A 6,000-nucleotide genomic window follows, 5' to 3' on the forward strand; every position below is an offset into this window, starting at 1 on the left:
GAAAAACCCAAAAAAATTGCTTACGTAATAAGTGTACGACCACTTTATTGAAACAATTTATAAAGAAAAAGTGCTTTATCTCAATAAGTGAAATCTGTCTAAATCTGAACGGCATTATATCAGAGAGCAGAGCCGTAGCGTGGCCTCCCGGCGCCCTTGGCGAAACTTTATTGGGTGCACCCTTTTTGTCTTCTAAATTTGTTTATTTGAGAGGCTCAGGCGTGTATAATACTTCACGGAGCCGAAATTCTTTATGATATTTACAAACTATATCATTATTATCAACAGTTAGTAAGGGGAATGGGAAATAGACCAAGAAACTCATGGCGACTAAAGGTTAGATTACGTAACTTCAGGATGGACTGGGTTGGGGTTTAGGTTTGGGTTATTTCAGCTGCTAATCCGGATGTTTGACGTCGTAAACGGTGTAGCGTAGCGTCGTGCTCGAGTTGTGGTTCGCCAGGGAGCATCTTTCGGATAGCCAGAGCTTCGTGGTACACGAAACAATAAGACAGAGACAATTTTGGCGCCCCTTACTATCTTGCAGATGTTCAAAACAAAGAGCGTGTTGAAATCAGGGGGATTCAAAATCAATTAATTGCGTGGTGTAAATTTTTCTTTATGGATTTCTTAAGCTTCTATAACCTTCATATCACAGACAAGCAGACATAACACATTGAACATTTACTCATCAAATTCATCGTCGTTCAAACACTAACGACATCTGTTGATTTCAGTTAGTTGGGCAAATCACGAACCATATGGCGGTAGTGAGAAAACGTCAAACTCGAGCAAAAACGATGCACGCGCCACGAGTGATCGATTGGCCAACTAATGATTATTTGAATTGACCAGTAAATCAGTAAACGATGGGAATTTGAGGAGTGTTATGTCTGTTTGTCTGTGTTCATATGTTCCAATATAGAGGTAGGAAGTAACGATTACTAAAAGCCGTAAAATTCCTAAAAATCAATTGTAGTTTTCACGAAACTTAATAAACCTATGCAAATAAAAATAACTCGAACCAGTAGTGCACGGATTCTGAACACACATTCCGAACTTCTTTGTTATGAATTCACGCACCAGTGGCCAATAAAATGTGTGCTGGTCTGTGCTTGGAGCTCTATCGGACCTAAACGAATAACAAACCTTACTTTGGTGTGGATTGGATAACCTTCAGTGGCTTGGTCGGTTGTTTCAAGGAACTACAGGACTGTTAATAATATTAAACTCTGTAGTGCAATGGTAGATGGTTGGCTTAACGATTGGACCTAGTAATGTCAAGAAAAACCCAAGTCTGGAGTGCGTTGATTAATGGCCAGAATGGTTATCGGATCTGGTGGTAATCTGGTGGCCGGTGGAATTGCTTGGTCGAATTAAATTCAACTTTGAAGTAGGTCAGTCGTCAACATTATTGAAATGCCTCGATGCAGTTTAGTATGCTGTTAGATAAGTGACGTTATTCCAAATACTCATACTCGTTTAAAGCTTAACCAGTTTATATAGAACCAAGAGGAAAAATCAAACTCATATTATCAATGCTCACCGAATATTCAACATCTTTGCTTTGTCTTTCCACCATTGAGCTCTACAAGTTTCTGGCTCAATGGAATCGAAAATATCACTGGGTCAAATGCGATCGTTTTCGGACCTCAAATAGTTTGTCTGCGTAAAATATGGAAATTTATCTCAAATCAGTCTGAGATATGCTAAGCTAAGCTAAGTAAAATAAATAAATTTATCTTAAATTCAAACAAACTCTCTATCACTTCTTCCGTGTATAGTTTTTTACAGTCTACTCCGTGTTTTGCCTTTAGCGTATTGGAAAGTCTCCAACCTAGCCAACCTTGGCGGGGGCCAACCTAGCCAACCACACGCTACGGCGTTGCAGAGAGGTGAAAGTGTGTTCTTTGGGTTGTGCGCTACGTAAAGCATACCAAAGGCTATAGTAGTGAAACATTCACCAGTGGTACCCGTGTAACGGGGAGTTTCGGAGTTGGAATTGTTCTTTGATTTCCGTTTAACTGGCTTCACTTAAGCGCCAAGTAAAATTACCTAAATCTCTTGCTTGTGAAGCAGCAAGGTAAGGTACCCGGTGAGACTCAGGGCGAGTCCTTCAAAATCATGGAAAAACAGTTGAACGAACCGACCAAATCACTCACAACCTTTACGATTTAATCCCCAGTTCCCTTCCCAGACAATGAATTCTAAAAAAACAATCAATCAATCTTTCCTTTGCCTAAAACAATCTCCGAGTTCGTTAATAGGAATTTAATTTTCGTTACCAGTCCTATCAATCCTACTTGCATGCAAGTTCCACTATGGACTTGTGCATTCGCACGGCCGTGCTTCTCTCAGTCCCTCAGTCGGTCGGAATATAACAAAATCGACGGCCTGACTGTTTTTTCTAAATTTCGTATTTTTAACATGTATTGGTTACCAAAACAAAATGTATCTAACCTGTCGTGTGGCTCCGGCTCGAGCTCAGGCGCGATGTCCAGCGGTGGATGAGGCAATGGTGTTGGTGAGGCTTAGCTTCGTGGAAGGCAGTAGATGGTGCAAACTAGAGGCCTGAATAAGAGAAACGCGGATAGAAAGTATGACTCTGCCAACACTGCATTCAATCTTCTTCATCAAAGAACAACACATGAAAAGGAAGAAATGCTTTATGTAGATAAAATCTCACAATCCGCTATTTTATGTGTCCACATCACATAACAATAGAATCCAATAAATAATGGAATTTCGTTTCATAATCTATAAATGACGTGCATATATTATTGCAAACTAATGTAAAATATATTCAATTTTGTTTATTTAAAAATGGCATAAAATCGAATTTGGCCGTTTTCAGTATTTGAGCCAACATTTTGGCTGCTTGACAGGTCTCCTGCTCGATTGGCTGCTGTTTTTTGACGGTTCGGTTGGCGGCACATACCTATCCGCGTTTCTCTTATTCAGGCCTCTAGTGTAAACGTCGCGTACGGTGGTGTTGGTGCAGTCTTCGCATATGCGGAATTCCAATGGTGTGCTGATGCTGTCAGTGGGTGAGTCTTCGCTAACCGGTGCTAACCCGCGCTATCCGAGCAGTTTCGTTGCCCAAATAGACAGCTTACTCGAGGCCACCGAGAATGGAATGTGGCCGGCGATTAGAAGCAGCGACGATTCCTGGGAGTTGTGGAAGACCTCCCTGGCCCGTAGGTGCCTATGTGATCTACTGGTCGGACGACGAGACAAACGCCTACAAGCCGCCAAGCTTCGGGATCCACCAAGAGGAATCGGAGTGATCGAGACCTCTCGCAACCTACAATCCGATCTTCAGACCGGACGGAACACCTTCGCGTGAAGGATTTTAAGTTCCTTCACACACCAAAAAGAGAAAAAACATATTCACAGCTACATTAGCACCACATAACACCAATTTGAACTTCGATTCGTTTGAATAGAACTCGTAAATGCCTTACCTGAGCCTCGAGCAGCCACGACTTATACGCTTAAATTAGTTAGATGCACTAATTTTCAAATCTAAACTGTAACGAAATTATCCATATAACTTCTTCTTTTCTACATAACATTTTGCAACAAACAGTTTCTTACATAGGAAATTCTTGTTTCCACGCACTTGGGCCTAATTACTTTTTCCACCGTTTCTTGAGATTCCGATAACTAGAAGTAACATTGAATTTCTTTAGAAAATAGAGCTAATATTTGTAGAACAATTTGCCTCACTACCCAGCAAACCAGCAATCGTATATGAATGTACAAAATAAGTTACATATATTAACAGATCAAATCGTAATTATATATAGATTTATCAGAAGTTGTGAAAAATTGTAGAAAGGTTACATATAATGCAAACATACAATCTAATTGCAATATATGCTAAGTTAAACTCACAACGAAATCATATATCGTGCATAATTGAACAATTGTATATAAGCTCATATGAAATTGCATTGTCATTAAGATTTGATTGCATAGTCTTTTGGAATAATGATTGCAAATATACAAACATCAACTCTAGTGTTCTTTGAGTCTTTCATAAAACATTTTTGTTAGAAAATTTTCTCGTTTGTCATTGAAAATAAATGAAAACGAAAAAGCTGTACCCATAGGCGTTTTATACAAAGATATTCCTTTGTAAAAGGAAATCTTTCCGCACCCATGGGTAATGCCACCATTTGTAGTCTATCATCACAATTTAATAGAACAACTTTTTTAGAATGCCTTTTATGGAACAGACAGGCGACGAATATCCGACAAATTTGTTAAATTAATCAACATGCATTTCAACGATAAATTTCTTGTACTTATATCCTTTGTATACATACACGCACTCTAAAATATAGAATTTGATATTAAACAGCACTTGTAGTCACTTAATTGGAAATTTTCTCACATAACAACTGCTAAGATGAAATTCAACTATGTACTGGACAGTGCACTATTAGTCGGCTTTTTTTTTAATTAGTTTTACTATAGCAGCGATGTTTATAATCTTTAAAATAATCTGTAATATCGTGTTTATGGAAATAAGCTTTTGGGAAAATTTAAATATATCAGCAATATTGTATATGTCCTTTTAGAGATACACGTCAACATGAAATTGTATATGTGCTCAATTAAATCGCATATGCTGCTTAAGGAAATCATTGTTGAGGATGTTGTACAAGATGCAATTTCCCGTAATGCTGGGTAGACACCTTTACGTGGTGTGTTACGGGGTAAGATCTACCACGGTCACATTGCTAGCTACAGGCAAATCCTGACTCAACGAAAACCTTCCCCAATTTCCAATTCTGTAGTGCTTATGAAATTGTCGGTAAGTCATTAAGTAAATACTACACTAATCCTTCCTTCCAACTTCCTAGATGCTTCCCAACCGCAGATAGTAATACTCATGTCCCTGTAATGTTTTTCTTAGATTGGAATCAAGGATTTAACCCCCCTTGATTTCTGATAGCAGTCTGGAAAAGCATTTCAAAAATAACATGAGTATAATTAAAGTGTCCAATCTTCTAATGTTGTGCTAGCGCTTCTTTTATTTTCAGAATTGTCATCACATCTGTTACCGAGGAAAGAAGCTGACGTTACCGTCTACTAATGATGATTTTCTTCTTCTTTTCTTATTTATAGTGAACGTAGTTATTCTGAACACGACGTCAACCATCACTTGCCGAATGGAGCATTTCATCACTTTTAAATAGCTTCGCTCCCAACGAAAAATTCATTTATATAATATTTGATTATTATTTATACTAACTGGAAGCGTTTGGTACGGGAGGTTCACGCTTTCTTCCTATCCCCTCGATTTCATGGTATGGATCGACTTTAAGGGTTTACAAATTCTGAAGTCGCTCAGTATCTAGAAATCATCTCTGCGGTACATACTGCGTAGTTGGCCTGGCCGTATGAAAAGAAAAATGACGGAATTCAGAAACCGTCATTTTCCAGGATGCTTTCAAGTATTGGCTGCGCAAGTATGAGATTAGATTAGATTTGAGGATGTTGTACAAGATGCAATACAATGCTTTTTTCAAATTGTATTTGCAGATGCAATAGTATCATTAGGTTCAAAGAATCGCTTAACAGCTGTGTACATATGGAGGAACGGATAGCATCTAGACTATGAACTAAAAGTTCAATGGATCGAAACTGGAAGCTAGAGGTTAAATTTATAACATAAATATATGCATCAACTGATAGCGGCTAACAGCATTTTAACATGATGATAGAATCCAGTTCTGTCCTAATAAATATTTTTGCTGTAAATACAATGACACGTTAGTTTATATTAATATAATTGATATATTTTTATGCATGCGTATTTGAAACTGTTCTTGCCTCTTCTAGATTTGAAAGTTGTAACAGGCCAAATATGTAACTTCATACAATCAAGATACATCGTATATGAGTGCATTAAACAGAACTGAAAGTTAATTATGTGAACCAATTTGTTGGCTGGGTATAGCTTTTGTTGAACGATTATTTAGGTTCACA

The sequence above is a fragment of the Armigeres subalbatus genome, chromosome 1 (assembly GCF_024139115.2).
Source record: "Armigeres subalbatus isolate Guangzhou_Male chromosome 1, GZ_Asu_2, whole genome shotgun sequence".
Taxonomy (NCBI): domain Eukaryota; kingdom Metazoa; phylum Arthropoda; class Insecta; order Diptera; family Culicidae; genus Armigeres; species Armigeres subalbatus.